At 40.1% G+C, this 17,174-nt stretch overlaps 1 protein-coding gene across 4 annotated transcripts in view; it reads left to right on the top strand.

The window, feature by feature from the left end:
* Nucleotides 1–17,174, top strand: part of macrod1 (mono-ADP ribosylhydrolase 1) — a 117,356-nt gene that overhangs the window by 3,184 nt on the left and 96,998 nt on the right. The gene's annotated exons all lie outside the window — the stretch shown is intronic.

Here is a 17,174-nt window from a genome sequence, read left to right on the forward strand (position 1 = left end):
ATGATTTTACTTTACTTCTAATTAGATAATCGCTGCAGCAATAGTAACTATATTCAATAGATAACATACAAGAAAGGTATACACAAAAACCATACAGAGAAAGACAAATGGTGGGGAAGATGAGGAAGGATTATGGATTAAAAATCCTGGTGTTGAACGGAGCGCGTCCTCCAGTCAGCTTGTGGCTCAGTGTGCATGTACATAAATTTAGCACAAAACACCTGTGAGGGCGGTTTGTGCTGTGATTATGGCTATGATGTTTTCTCAGTGTGTGGGAGGGACAGCTACAGGCTTTTATGTGGTTACCAGAATGTTTGTACTGTGAAGTTTTCTTTAATTGCACATACTGTGCACAAGAATAAAAGGAAAGCAAAACGGATGAGATTTCGAGGGATTGCTGATTGGCTCCATGGAAACTGTGGCAAAGTAACCAGAAAGCAGGGCCAATGTGTCTGTGAAGTGTGTGCTGATTTTAAACACATTATTTTGAAGTGGAACTATGTAAAATAAGCAGGGATGTGACTTTTAAAGTTCAATATCAAACTGCTTGATAAACCCAGCCACAGGTGGTGTTTTGTGATGAATGAAAAATGTCAAAAAACAGAAAAAAATTGGAGGAAACATGCTGTGAGTGAATGCATCTGATCATTTACGTTTATTGACGTACATTAGGTTTAGTTCACAGAGTGTCTTGGGTTGCTGTCTGGAGACAAACTGTGTGTTTTGCCTGGAGGGATTCTTTAGGTACTGTGTGCCAAACACATTGCTTGTTTATGTCTTGTTTATATTGTGTCCCCTGGCCATTTGTTTTAGGACATCACATCTGTTGTAACAGCAAAACAAACCTCTAATGTGGTTATTGCTGCAAATAATTATTTGATTACCAGTTTATATAATATCTGTATTTTTTTAACATCTGTAACGGTGATCAGAGTCGCTTCTAATTATTTTTGTCAATCAATACATTTACTGATCACTTCAGCCTTACTGTTGGCTCCCTTTTTCCTATTTATTCATATATTTTGCTGCTGAGCTGTTAAATTACGCATTGTAATTAAATACAAATAAAATAATTGAGTGCATCCTGCACAAAATCATTCTTGTCATTTTGAAAAAACAAAACATAAACTAACTAATTCATTGCACACGATGAGAGAGGTCATTCATAATCAGAATATCTATACTTGTATGCAAACCATATTTATAAATAGTGAAATGCTGTCATTTTGAGATGCAACTGGATTAGTCTAATGCTAATTCCTTTTAATTCAAGGAGTATTATGAACTGCATAAAGTAGTCTTTTAAAAAAAAAGTTTTTCTGGTCACCATTAGATGGAGCCAAAAGCCAGTTAATTCATCCAAGACCTTTTCCCACATGGCTGTTTGGGCATTGGGGGGGAAATTTAATCGGTGTCTTGGCACAGACGGTGTATCAGGGCAGAGTAAAGCAGGCCAGCATGCTTAAATGATGCTTGATGATGAGCCTTTAGCAGAAAATGATAGATTTCCATTGGCAGCTGACTGTCAGCAGGTGTGCACTGTGCCAGCATCAAGTGAATATGTTGATCGTTGACTCACATTTATGCCATTATTGCTTCTCATTGTGTGTGTGAATGTGTGCTTGAAAACATTGATGCATGCATCTGGCCACAATGTAATTATGTGTGTATATACAGTGAGTAATTATATTGTCTTGTGTTGTGTCTCTGTGTATCTGTTGCAGTGACTTTTTCGGGTGTGTTTTACAAGAGCTTTTATAGAGTCCGACGATGCAAAGTAGCATGGAATTAACAAGAGGAAACAGCTAGTAAAATGTCATTTAGCAGAGAGGACGAGGCAAGGTGAGGAAGGGAGCCTGAAAAACACAACAATGCCAGAGGAAACATGACTGAGAGACGGAGCACGAGAGAGTCAGCACACCGCCTAAAAAAAAGCAAAAGAAGAGTCTGGAGCAGAAGGAGGAAAAGAAGAAGATAAAAGGCAGGCAGGGATAGAACACAGGCTAGTATTTAAATCTCAGACTGCATTGCCATGGCAACAAGCAGGTACAGGGTACCCACAAAAGATTTTGGGCAGTAGAGTCCGATCATCCTTTACTGTCTGACTGATTGGCCGGCCAGGCCAGCTGACTCTTTCCGTGGTCATTTTGTTGACTAAGCGGCTGACCTTTTAACTTGATGACTAACTGATTGACTAAAAGGCTTTGAGTGATGTCAGTCGAACTTAAAGCGATATGACATGAAAATAAAAGAGAGCAGTCAGCAGACATCGAGGGACAAGAGAGCAATTGCAAAAGAGTCAGTTAGTTACACTCATTTAGAAAAAAACTGCTCTCAAACTTACTCTCCTGTTGCAGATCTAACACTAGTGTCAGAAAGCAGCCAAACCAGCGCCTGTGGTTTCTGACATGTGGAGGGGAATGTTGCGGATTTTTTTCTGGCTGCTCTGAAAGGCCTTGAAGCATCATTTAGCCCCTAAGGCAGCAAACATTCAATTGAAGCCAACTGTGGCCAATTATACGCTATACTGGCAGACTGGTAGGCTGGTTGGAAGGGGGGCTTCCAGGCCTGGCTGGTGGTGAGCAATTGACTGCAGACACACACAAAATCGTACGTGTGCGCATACGGCAACGCACACATGTGAGGATACATGCAGATACAGACACGAGAAACACTCATGGTCTGTCAATTAATTCTGTCAATTAGGTGGAAACTTAGTTGTGTGCTGTTCCCCCCTCTTCCTTCATTCCTTCTTCCTTCCTTTCTGCATTCCTTCTTCCTTCCTTCCTTCCTTCCTTCCTTCCTTCCTTCCTTCCTTCCTTCCTTCCTTCCTTCCTTCCTTCCTTCCTTCCTTCCTTCCTTCCTTCCTTCCTTCCTTCCTTTCTTCCTTCCTTCTTTCTTTCTGTCCTTTCTTTCTTCCTTCTCCCCTTTCCTCAGTCAGCACTCATTGATCAGGTAAGGCAGGGCGTTGCAGGGAGCTTGACTGGCGCTGTTTTTCGTTTGTATTGCCTCTCAATAAAGATTGAATTTACAGTAATTCTCCACTCCTCCTCCTCCTCGTTCTCCTCCTTCTCCTCCTTCTCCTCCTCCTCCTCCCCTTCGTCCTCCTCCCTGTCCACCCCCCTCCCTCCTTTCCTCCTTTCCTCCCTCCCTCTCTCCCTCCCTCCCTCCCTCCCTCCCCTCCCTCCTTCCACACTTTTACAGCCCCTGGCTCCTGCCCACTCCTATAAAACACTACAAACATAAAAACCCACAAGCACTTAAGAGCCATCCTGGTGTGGAGGAGGGAGTGGGGGGGGGGGGGGGGGGGGGGGGGGGGGGGGGGGCGGGAGGAGACGGCAGGCAGAAACATCCTCCTCTTTACACCCCTCAATCACTCCGTCCGGAGAAGGAGAGAGAGATGGAGGGGAGGATATATTGTCTCTGATGGGCTAGCTGATTAAGATGGATTGCACAATGAAATGTCTTTGGAGTGATGAGTTCTTGGAGTGTGTGTGCATGCTACTGCGTGTGCGCGCGTGTGGATACGATGTCTCGGCAACTAACTTTGCATTAAAACCTTTTTTCAAATTGATTAAATGCAAATTTGCTTAGCTCTACTAAGCTGCATTTTTAACTCACAAAAGTTTTATTCCTCATTTCCATTTCAGCAATTACTGTACTTTCAGCCACCGCAGTGTTCATCGTGTTTGACATTAAATGCCATTTGTTTTAGTTTACTTTTTTCTCCGCGTAGAATTGAAGTTTAATTGAAAACAATTTTTAAAAGTCGACTGGTAAGTTCTCTCAGTATTATTGTGTAATGTCCTTTTTTCAGTGAAGTTAACTCCATGTGTGAGACTAAATGCAGCAGCAAAGTCTGCTGATTAATCTTTCAGGCTAGACTATAAAAAACTGCCCCTAAAATTAAGCCGTGCACCGTCAAGTGATAAAGAATATTCTGGTCCTATCTCAGTATTTAGAGCTGAACCACTTGTCATCGTCACAATTTCTGCTTGCTGAGAATCTGTGGGGGAGTGTGTGTTTATGCGGGGTTGGGTGTGTGTGCGTCACCTCTCTGCTCACGTGTTTAGATGTACTAACAAGATTACATACATGTATATCTGCATGTGTGCACCTGTGCACAGCTGCACCTGCTTTTACTTGAAACAGACGGCACACACAACCCTGGCTCTATGAATACGATATGAAGGCTTTGCGCTTACGCGTGCTGTATGTTTGTGTTCAGGTGTCCTATCGTGTGTGTGTGTGTGTATGTGTGTGTGTGTGTGTGTGTGTGTGTGTGTGTGTGTGTGTGTGTGTGTGTGTGTGTGTGTGTGTGTGTGTGTGTGTGTGTGTGTGTGTGTGTGTGTGTGTGTGTGTGTGTGTATGCATGAGATAGGGTCTCCCAGGTTTTTCTCTGCAGGTCAGAGATAAAGCGGTTGGTTGGCGCTGGAAACCCACTCACCGTGGCAACAGCTGAGAGATACAAGATTAGAGCCAATAGTTTTCCTGTCCCTCAGGTGACAGACAGGATGAGAGAGAGAGAAAGGGCAAGCGTCTGTAGACTGTGCTGTAACTTCCTTGCCGATAAGAAATCTAGAGAGAAAGTACGGATGGTCGGATGTGGAGTTGGATAGCAGGGGAAGGAAGTTTACAGAGAAGGAGGTAAGAAGGTCAAGAAATGCACGAGGCAGGTGAAGGCTGTAGCGGTTCAAATCTCACCCACAAATTCCTGGAAAGCACGTCATGTTGCCATCAGTGCGTCATCACTGTGTGACATACATTGTTATAAAGGAACATGATGGGTCATGAGGACAAACATTTCCTCAGAGAAGGCAGAATATTGCAAGCATAAACAAACCAGTTATGACTAATGGGAAAGTCAGAAAGCTGTGTGGTTATGCAGTCAGAAGTACAAAGCATAGTAGTAATATTTATTGCAGGGAATTCATTCATACTCTTTAATACATACTACATTGGCCTGAGTGTGAGACAACTCTGTTCATAAAACTAATCCCCTTTTGCAACTCCTGTTTCTGGATGAGGATTTTCTGAAGATAAGAAAAAGAAATAAATGAGGTAGGCTAATATTCAGTGAATCATGCATGTGTCTCTCACCACACTGGTGATGATCAAATTAACTGGACAAGGTCTGATTTATTATTGCGAAGCAAATGTTTTAAATATGTGACTTTTGCTGTGTGTAGGCCCACTGCTTGTTTTCCATGAAACCTTTTAAGTCTAGTATTATATTTAATTGAAATATAATATTTTTTTCTGATGTTAAAAAATAGAAATATACTGTATGTCACATAAAATAAATATAAAATATTTTAAATCAATTCAATAAAGAATAATCATTTTAAAATTGAGTTTCATAAGTAAAACACAGTAAGCATAAAATCACAATTTCTAACTGAATACCAGCTGTTAGGAGGAATTTCAATCTCCTGTCAAGCAGTAAGTTTTTTGGACTGTGGAAAGTTTTTCTCTGACTGTTTCTGACATTTTTCAGACTGTCTTATTGAGTTTGACATCTTTTAACATTCAGTGACGGCATGTTTCTTGGCTGCTTGATAGAAGTTTGACGATTGACTCGTTGGTCAGTCCTGTTACTGGGGTTGTCAAATGGTGGTGATTCACTGCCTCGCTTCAGTCAAACAGAAGCTCTTGCTTTGCTGCACCACTGTGATAGTGAGATGTATAAAGACTTTTGAAAATCTTCCCTTTGAATCTAATACATGGTGGTATTTACTGTGTGAAATAGTATATCTGTTCTTTTTCCCAGAAAGTGAATGGTTTATCTTATAAAAATGCATTGTTTGTTCATGATGTTAGTCGCCGTTGCTGCACGGCAATGAGGATAAGTTTAATAGTCACATAATCAGAGCTTTTGTTTGCATATCATATGTAAAATGTAAAGAAAGCCTGAGCTGAAACAAACACATTTAACACATTTTTGACGATAGTTTAATTTGAATTGAACATTGCCATCAAACAGAAAAAATACAGAAGAAACCCACCAAAATTAGCTTAATTTTTCATCATTACAATGCACAATATGAGGATAGATGCACTGGGTAAGCATCAATTATTGAACATCAGTGTTTTTTGAGCTTGGATGCTTTCATAGGGTGAAATATAAATTCAACCCAGCGGTGGAGCATCTTTTATTGATTCCAGAGAAATCCATGGTTCATGATGGCTGATAGCTGCAGTGGGGCTGGTTGTAGGTTATGGAGGATGAAGGGACAGGGGCGTTGAAGAGACACGGATGACTGGACGCAAGATATACAGACATGCAGGCAGCAGGACATCGGCTAAAACAGCTGGAGGAGAAAGGGGAGAGGGATGTGCTCAGTGATCCTGTTTGGTGATTTTAAGAGGATAATACAGGAGAACCCTTGGCTCTGCAGGTAGAGCCCCTTACAAGAGCATTACCCTACAGTGGCACAGCGTCACACATTTCTTCTGCAAGGCTTCACTGATTCTTTGCTGGCTTTGTCAATGGGGCTTAGCGCCGTGCTTAGCGCCAAAATCAGCCTGGCAGACATCCCTCCTTTCGCCATGCTGCTAGAATGTGTATAGGAGATTGTCAGGCCTTACTTGTTGTTCTAAATTGCTTCAGAGCGACTAAAATTATTCATCAAATTTCACCTGAGCTGCATTTTCCTCATTTGACTGGAGTAATAGAGGAACATACAGTGGGAATTGTTGCATGCTTAACCACTTTATAAGGGATTTTCCAGCAATGGGCCAAGGATTAAGTGATTTTTTTCGCTGATCTACTTTGAATGCCAATGTATCTACTCCAGTCTCTAGTGCTGTGGTGTCTGTTTGTTATAAGTATGTGCATCATGTAACTCTTATAAGAGTATAATCAAGTTGTATCCAGCAGTAGCATTTTTTTCCCCCGCCTGAGGAATTAATGTTTCCAAAGCTGTATTTCATCCTTAGATGATGGCCACTTTGTCATCGAGTCATTTATCTAAGGTTTTAATCAGGGGAGGCATGTTGTTGTGATCCATCCAGCCTCCCTGGTAGTAACAGGGGTCTGAGGAGGTGATGGAAAGCCCAGAACAGAGACTGCTCGTGCTGCCGAGGTCCCACAGGCCTCACTGTGTGCGCTCTCTATTTCTCTCTCTCTGCTGCAGTTACCATACATCTACCCTAGAGCTCTTGTCAGCTCCTCTTAGGATAGGCACATATTACAAGATGCAAAATGTCACACCAAGTTTGCTATCCCAGACAAAATTTTTACATGTGTGTGTGTGCTCTAAGAAAACATCAAAACAGATACCATAAAGTGGGTTGAATATATTTATGCATGTGTTTTTTGATTCATGAGGGATGCTTAGATTATGGCAAGATGAAATGAAAACCACCCTATCTTCTTTATTCTGTAAAAAATCGTTTAGATACAGTTGTATTGTTTACTTGAAAAGTACATTTGGTTTGTGAGCTGCTGTTTTTATGCAGAACAGCTCAGGGATCCCTCATGAATGCACAGTTTCTCCCCACCGTAGTAACTGTTCTTCCTTAACTCTAGCTTCTATAGCAGTGTCCCCACCGTGCTGACTTTGTGCTTTGTTAAGCAGTGCTAATGGACACATTCTCACTATGTACCTGTCAACTGCCTGTACACGCAAGCACTTAAAGAGGAAAATTGGTGTTGATGATGCTGTTTCAATTTCTGTGTAAATATGATGCAGTGTCAAAACTTTAGCTCGGCCATACCCACGTCTACACTCAACCAGCTGCTAAACTAGGACGAAATGATAGTGGTGAACAGAGTTTGCCAAATGGACACGCAGAAGGAGGATTTGCTGTACAAAAGCCAATAAAAGAGTGTTAGGAAAAATCTGCATTTTAATCAGTAAGGTCAACAATAAGCAGTGGCAGTGATAGGCCGGATCAAAAGCAGGGCTGAGTACTTACAGTAAAAGTCAATGAATACTTTGCAGATTCTAAATATTGTTTAGTTTGTCTGGAATAGAGCAGCTGGTTTTAGTGCAGATTTGAACCATTCTCACATTGGTACAATTTTTCGTACCTATTGCAGGGTAGCCATTAAAAATGATTAGGGCTGTAATTAATCATTATTTTCATTATCAATTAATATTAAAAAATATCAGAAAATCAAAAAAAAATTTGATCAGTGTTTCCCAAAACCCAAAATGTAACATTTAACACTTCTGGTTTTGTCCTGACCAACAGTCCACAACACAAAGATGTACAGTTAACTGCCAAGACTAAAAAAACTAAAACTATTTGCATTTAAGAAGCTTTTTTTTCTCCAAAAAAGATTTAAACCTAGTATTTGATTATCAATTAACTGACTAATAGATTCATCACCTAATCATTGCAGCTCTAAAGATTATTTTCACTATTCGTTGATCTTCAGAATGATTAACTTCAGATCCGAGATGATGTGGTGAAAATGAAGTAGAATTGACAATGCACTCGACAGTACGACTCAGTGGAATTACAACAAAGTTAATTATGTCTGAAGTGCAAAAAAATAAAAAATAAAAAAATGCTGCTGTGGAGTTAGGCCCGCCAAACATAAGAAGACAGCTAAGCAAGTAATGATGACACTCACAAAAACAGGCAAATGGTCATAACAAGCAGGCAAGTACACGGGCTGCTGCATGCAAAAGCACAATAGACAATCTGGCAGAGAACAAAGGAAAAGTGACCTTTATATATGTTGAGGGAGCTGATTATGAGGCAGGTGAGGATCACTGCTCAAAGGCCATCTCATGAATGGACATTAAATTGCTTATTTTGTCCGTACAACACTTCAACAGTGAAAGATACTCAGTTTACTGTAATGTAAGAAAAAGACAGGAAATATTTACATACATGAGGCTGAAAACAGCTACATTTTTGCATTTCTGCGTTAAAAAACACTTACATGATTAATGAAAATGATTGCAGATTAATTTTCCGGATGGTTGACTAATAGAATAATCAACTAGTTTTTCAGCTCCAACCTACAGTAGAGATCATTTCATCCATTTAGAAAAGTCCAACATTTTGAAGACTGTAAATTCTGTAGAGCCACTGGGTGTCATTTGACTCACAGCAACAGACAGTAGTGACTGGATTGAATGTGTCAACAGCTACAGTCTCAAATATGCATCTTCTTTATTGTAATATTTTCCTTCTATAGTGTAGACACGTCTTTATGGAAGCTGTGTATAATGAAAAAAATCCTTGATAGATGTTGGTGTGAAATTAAAAATTAAGTTTAAATAGTTCATGTCGGTACAGCATGCTGTCTCTAAGGAGACCTGCTCTCTGTAATTACTGTCCCTGTATGGTAATTTTGCTTCTGGAGAGAGCTAATATCTAAGCTATAGTGATTTCTCTCCACATTTGTTTTTATGACTTTCACTTAATTCTACATATTATTTAAAAATACATATCAAATGAACATTGAATTACTCTTACATGCCCTCTTGAAGTGGTTCATTGAAAGAATAAAAGAATGAAGAAATGAGTACATTTAGACGATCTCCAACCACTGTGAGGAATCAGGGCCATGGAAATGTTTCAAAATCACATTAAAAGCAGCTTTTATACTGCAGCATTAAAAAAAATGTTTTTTTCAATGTATCAGCTAGTTTTTTAAAGTTTGCCAACACGCACTCTGCTGACCCTTTTCTTATCTCTCTTTCTCGTATCCTATCTTAAATGTAGACACTTGTATCCCACACTTTTCATCACGGCGCTGAAGTCATGTTATGTCCACTCTGTCCTCTTGTATCTGTGTCTTTGCCATGGGCGCCGTTTGGAGGCTGCAGAGGCTCTGTGCATTTAGACAGTGCTGCTGCTCTAGTTTTTCCAGTCCAGATCTGTCCAAGTTAATTACGGTACAACTGTCAGAAAGACCACTTTACTGGTCATTTGGGCAGTGACATCAATGCTCTCTGTGTACTGAAAATTTTGAGCTCTCACGCTTCAGTGCCCTGAGTTTTTTCGTCGGATGCTTCAGTGTCCAGTTTGTGTCTCAATTTGAGAAAGGAGATGGAAGAAAGGCTACGATGCTTTATGCCGGTTTGAGCGTCCTCAGAATTTAATCCTCTCCCCTCCCTCGCCTTTCTTTTTTTTCTTCCCTCTTCCATTTAGACATCATCGCAGTGCTGTGACCTGAGAGGAGCCAGACATTGACATTAGACAAACGGGCCTCAGTTTACAGCTTCAGATAGATTTACACCCTGACATTGAGAAGTTAACATACCCTTGGAGAGTTAATCCTTAATGATGTCCGGGTCAGTAAATAAACGGAAAAAGAAAAGCTTAAACTGAAGGAGTTTGCAGAAAAGCTCATTCGTGCTAATTATTTCTCTCCCACCCCTCCCCTGTTAAAAGCTTTCCCACCCCTCCAATCAATCGCCACTTTAGCGAGCAGGAATGGATGGAGGAAGTGCGAGCCTCATTAGCCTGATTGGGCCGATGTGGGAGATTGAAAGAGATGGAGTGAATGAGGGAGTTAAAGAGAAAAGGAGTCAGCTTGATCATCAGCACTTGGCCCATCAGAGCTACTGTCATCAATGCAAGTGCTGCGTTCAAATAAGTTTGGTGTGTTTTTGCAGAGCTGTGCGGGGTCAGGAGATGATTCTGTGGTACGTGGTAGGTACCTGGGCTGAATGGGAAGCCATTGGTGGACTTGAGCTTTGTTTATACTTATGTTTTAAAGGATTATGCTCTACATATGATGGCTACATAGCTATTCTCTGATGCTGTAGCTTTCATGCACCTCCTCAAAAATGTAATTAAAATAGGCTCTGCAGATACCATGTAGCCAATGAAAGAACTGTGATTAATTAGCTTGTGTTTGGTCGTATGAGTTTCTGATGCCGGTGGGGATTTAGTGAAGACAATATGATGAAATTTAAAAGAAAGACTCATATCTTCTACATTTCAGAAACACACATCTACCAAACCCACTGCAAACCACTTTTTTGTTGAGTATGGTTGAGAGATCAACAGCCTGATTCCTCCAGCTGTGATCAGTTCTGGCTGTGACGCGGCCACCGGAGCTGATCACGGCCACTCTAGTCAATGCTTGTGATAAAACCAGACGCACAGCAGCGTGTTTGACAAGCATCCCAGAAGCAGCTCTCCACTCCACTCATTTAAAAATACGCAACTTGTCTATTTTTGATGGAAGCCAAGTCAAGCTGAACCGAGCACATCGAGCCAGGCAGGAAGGCAGACACAGGAAAAACATAAAGCGTCAGGTCAATTTTAAAAATAAAACACCCTGTGCAGACTCCAGATAATATATCACAAGCGTCACCTTGTGGAGACACCAGGAGGTCACAGCAATGGACCCCCCCCACGCCCCCCCAAGACCTCAACTTGTTGTTTTTACTCTTAATTTTTGGTATGGATTAAACAAATGAGTCATATCATGTTAAATAGTTTGGAGATTCCAGTGAGCAGATGTTTTTTTATCATTTGACAGAGCCTGGCCTGCCAATGTTTCCAGTCTTTGTGTTAAACTGAACTAACCAGCTGCTGAGTGTTGCCTCATATTTAACAGACAGATATTTGACTATAGACGAGAAAGTGAATGAGTTTATTTCCCTGACTGTCAAACTGTTGCTTTAATAACTGAATGGACCCAAACACAGTTGTAAAAAGATTAAAACTGGATTTAAAAGTGATGATAGATGGAGCAGACATGACAGTGATGGGAGCCGCAATGGAAAGATCTGAGGGGTCTGTATGTGGAATAGAAACTGTGGAGGTCAGAGATGTAAACTGGTGTTAGTCCATGCAAAACCCAACCACTGCTTCTGGGATAATTTGACTTTCAAAGTGTGTGACTAAATGTGACCAGGGTTATTGATAGTGTATAAGACCAGACAGACAGTAAAGCAGCCAGATGTCAAACCTATTTTTTCTTTGTGTTGGGCAGAGTGCAATTTTCTGTGCTGCCTTACTTAATGTACTTAATAGTATAGCTTTAATTGTTCTGCCTTCCCAGTTCTTTATAACAATAATAGTGTCCCGCCTCCCGTTTTTTCAAATATTGGTTTTAGTGCCAGACAAGTAATCAGCAGAGTATTAAGGCTTTGGCTGTGCATCCAAAGTCCTTGTCTCCTTGGATGCTCAGGTCGAATACTTGAGCAGCTCCAAAGAAAAAAACAAAAACAAAAAAAATACTACAGCTACATAAGGCCACCATCACCTGATAAACAGCGTTTTTTAATGAGTGTATGAACCTTTGATGATTGATGTTTTTCATTTAGACTTTTGACATTCTAATTCAACCATGTTTCACTGAACCAGCTGTGTTAATAATTTCAACCACAATTGAGACTCACAAGATGCAATAAGAAGAAATTTGATGTTTTCCTTTTAAGAAATTAAAAGGAATACTATGTGGGATTTGTTGGTTGGCGGTTGTAAACATAGCGTTCAAAGTTGGCACCTCCTCCGTGGTTCAGAGAGAGAGTATGAAGAGAGCAAACGACACCGGTGAGAAAATAAACTAACAAACACGCCCGCATGTCCACACAACCCTGCGGGAAGGTGCCGGATCTTGTGTGAATGCAGAGCTTCATTCGGTCCTCTGTGGCTTCTCTGCATGTGTGTAGCTCAGCCCCACCATCGGTCAAACAGACACACAGACAAGCTGCTCTTTATACGTCCATGACACAGAGACAGAGAGTGGAGCAGAGTAGAGAGAGAGAGACAGCCATGTAACCTGGTCGCAACGCTACGGTCCCGACCCTAACCCTAACCCTGCATGCTGTCACTGGCTACACACCCACTGCCCGAAGGTTGACACCTACAAATGTCCCAAACACAGCAAAATAAGAAGAAAATAAGAAAACACAGGCAGAGAGCAGAGCCTCTGCAGATAAACACACCGCCACACACTTCTAGTGGGTCATAAGTGATGATTGAGAGGGATTACTATTGTAAGAGTCCGTACATTGTTTTTTAGGAAAATCTTGCACAGTCTTTTAAAAGCATACTGGGGGAAGATTATCCTCATGTTGGCTGTGTTATTTGAATAATAAAGTATAATGCAGCCTGACAATAAGCCTCCATTTTCTCTCATCTTTGCAATCATAGCTTATTGAACAAAACACAAAAGATATATCACTGTAATCTCTCTAAAATGGGCTTTAACTAACCCTGAGTCCTCTTCCCCTCTTTCCACCAGCAAATGCAAGGGGACCTCATTGTCTGCTCACATGTCCTCATCACAGACGCTGCTTTTGTCACATAATCACACATACACGGACAAACAGAGAGTACAGGGAGTACAGACAGCACACACTGCACACAATTACCATCTTGTAATTGCGATCTATCAGGCGTTGTTGCGAAGTGGGGCCTGATGCGCATGCTGTCGGCCCTGCTGCATCATCAGGGCTTAGGAAATGACAAGACTATTTATAAGAGCTATTTATCCACTTATCCTGTTTCTATTGTCCACGGGTGGAGCAGGCAGCACTGGAGAGAGCCGGAAACGCAAACAGGTTCATCAATCAGTGCATCAGTTTGTAACATATATGATTTTCACTGGATTTAGTGCATCTAGTGGCTAAGAGAGGCTGTTAAAGGTCTCAGGGTCAATATAGTGGTTTGGTACAGTTTTCAATTATGATAGGAAGAGAAGAGAGAATAAACATCTTATTGCAGCCTTTAATGTACAGTACATTTTTTATAGCCACAAATGTACCTGACTTGTATAAGCAGGTTTACTGAGCTGTTTCAATGTGTCATATTTTAAATATGCTGTGTGGCCCCTGACTGGCATACATCTGTTCTCAGTACAGGAACAAGGACATTTCTTTGGTGAAATTACTTTTAACAAGCTGTAGCACACTGACTAAAAATGAATAATATTTATCCCTGAAATTACAATTTAATGTTTGCTTGCTGATGTGTATCGAGTAAACTGAAAGCAAACTCCAAGTGAATTCGGCTTTCATTAAAAAAAAAAAAAAAGTCAAGGACACAATGATGTATTGGGATACAAAGGACACCTCAATCACAGTAACGTCAAGCAGGGGAAAGATTTATTACACCCTTTACTTCTCGTGTCTTGTGCAAGATCAAAAGCATGTGATGGGATCGTGGTCTGCACATGCATGAGCGGCATTACACTTATCTGCATGTGCGTGTTGTTAATCTTTGCACATTATTATGTGGAGGTGATGGAAGAGAAAGTGCTGCCTCAGGAATTTGCAGATGTTCAAATTTAAGAGACACTTGTGCTGTTTCATTGTGCTTTCTATCAACAAGGACTGTATAGTTAAAGGATGATGTTGCCATTCTTTGAAACAAATCCCATGAAAAGACCAAAACCAACAATGTTTAAGTCCAACTCTCCAAAATTCATGACTTCCCTAACCTCTGATGTCAGCTCAGGTCAAAAATACATTCATTTAAAAATGTTTTAATTCCTAAGAAAAGTCTAATTATACGCATATCACGTAGGAGTCCGGCTATAAAAATACAGCACCACTGGAAAAATATGTTGATGTATCATTTTTGGACCTCTGCTCTTTGAAATGTACCTTATTTTAATAATTGTTGATTGATTTTGAGATGTTTATCACTGTGGGGCAGTTGAATGAAAACATCACCTGCCATTTTTCTTTTTTTTTGGACCTGACGAGAATCTGACTGGGATTAAAACTTTGTCCATGTAAATTAAGAAGAAAATGGTTTTGGAGTAAGTGTTTGCCTAAAACAGCTGGGTACTGTAGTTTTTACCAAATGTTCCTAAAACAGGAGAAAATGTGCATTGGTTCGGGACTATTTTGAGCTGCGGATTAATACACATTTGGTGTGAATATTTACTACAGCCTGATGTTTGTAGAGTTTTGAGGTCCAAACTAAAACTGATACTCACAAGTTTGAATTGTCCTGAGAAAATTGGGCGTCATACATGATTGACCTCTTATTTTCTCTTATATTTGATATTACACAAAGCAAGAAGATCAGAATGAGAAAATCCTATGTGGGTTCAGTACCCAGCTGTTTTGGGCAATTACTGGGAAACTCTCTTTATTGCTGTAAATCACTTGTTTCAGACTGATGTATGTCACTTCTTGTTCATGAGGAGGTGCAAGTTAGTGAGATGTAATTATTAGCGTAATCCACACCCCTAAAATTGCCATATAGGGCTCCAAGTTCTGCTCTGTTTGTGGGGGAGTTTCAGTCACAAAAAAGTCCCTGAAGAGTAAAAACACTTCACAGGTTCAAGGCCGCTTTCAGATATCAGAAGACAAACACAGAACAAATTTAGAAGTGACAGTAGGAGACCTGAAAGAAGTAGAAAATATGAATCAAGCTAACCTGTCATCATAGCAGCTGTTGACACTGTGACAGAAATAAAGAGGGAATTATTTGATGTGAAGTTAGATGTTAAAAAACACATTTCTAAAGCAAAGCGCTTTGTGATGGGAGGCGGTCATGTGATGGTCACAGAGATATTAGAGGAGAATTCAGGTGATGTTACACTGTCACTGTCAGACAGACACAGAAGCAGAGACATTTCCTAGAAAAATTGTTGCTGAAGTGAAATGTTGGTATGTCAAAATATGTCCAAAAATAATAATAAAATAAAATCTGAAAAACCTTTTAGATAATTGGCAGCCATAATGATGAAAATATGGTAAACAGAATATACGTTTTGCATTACATTTGTTTTACTTGCAATTACATTTATTTTTTTCTTAATTTTGGAATCATTTCACGTGAAGAACGGCAGAGTTGATCTATTCATACGACAAGTCTCCTTCCCTCGTAAATTTGGTTTGTATCTAATAGAAAATTGATGAATGCCACAATTCTCTGAAGTCATTTGCATTTTATGAGAATCAGTGTATTTGTCCATATATTTTTTATATTTTAATTCTACCAAAACACATAAACTTACATTTCTTTAGATTAGATCCCTTGAGTTTGTTTTTGTGACCAATTTATGTTGTACCCAGTTACATTTTACAATTGATGAATAAACTTGGTCAAACCATGTGAGTATTACCTCACACATATCTTCTACATATCTCCTCTGCAGTTTCCGTCGTCTTACTTCCCAAAATATTTACTGATACAGAAATACTGTATCTGCAATAAGCTAATATTGACTCATTTATCAGAATTTATATTTCTGGTGGGACATTTAATGTTGGATTAACGCAAAATAAACAACAGTGTTCATGTTCATGGTAATGAAGGTAAATGTCACCAACAGTATGGCTCATTAATGTGTTTGGAGAACATCAGAGGTCTATGACATTGAGAAATAAGCTTTATTAGCCTTTAGCTTCATGGACATTTCTTGTTCTAGGATCTATTAATTGTTACGGTTTTCATGTGATTAGCTGATAATGTGGGGAAAAAAATAAAATATGGCCAGTGTTCTCCTTTAATTGTTGGTTGTTTTTCAAGTCTTATAATTTGGAGAATGAGCAACTTATATTAATTAGAGCAAAAATAATTTTGCTTTAATAAATAGTTGTGATGCCATTTCTTTTTTAAAATTTGAATTTCTGAGACTTGAATTGTTCATCTTTAAACCAGACAGTCACCTTTAAATGAATGCAATGACCAGCAGCACGTTGTGAGTGCTGGAGCTCCGGTGCGATCACAGTCCACTCTGTGGCATTTTCAACTAAGTAATGAATAATTTACTGTGCTCCTGGAATTCATTTATTCTTTCGGCTGCGATGTGCCTGCCTCTGCGGAAGAAAGGCCGAGAGTCGGTACTCCAGAGAAATCACAAGTTGCCATAACTACAAGTGCTGAGGTCTCCGTGCGTTCCAGTGTAGCCTCGGAGAGGTGGGCAGAGAGCCGACCATGAGTGGAGGCTGAGAACTCTGGAAGAACACATTCAGCAGGAGCCCGCCGCCTGGCGCGCTCCTCACCCAAAAGTTGTTCCTCCTCACAGTTTGCTCATGTAGGCAGGAGATGAAACTGCATGGCTGATGGTTTATCATGTGAGGAAAAAAAAGAATTCATCAATTATTCACTTAACTGTAATGTCAGTCTCAGACTGATAATGAGGCAAATAGCACAAAGATTACTTTAGGATATGAATGCTTTTAATTCTCTTCAATTTCAGATGCTCTTTCTCCTAGCAGCAGTGGTATACAGGCTCATAATTAAGCTAAATTAAAGATAAAGCACACAGATGAGACATTGAATAG

This window comes from Scomber scombrus, chromosome 9 (assembly GCF_963691925.1).
Source record: "Scomber scombrus chromosome 9, fScoSco1.1, whole genome shotgun sequence".
Classification (NCBI taxonomy): Eukaryota; Metazoa; Chordata; class Actinopteri; order Scombriformes; family Scombridae; genus Scomber; species Scomber scombrus.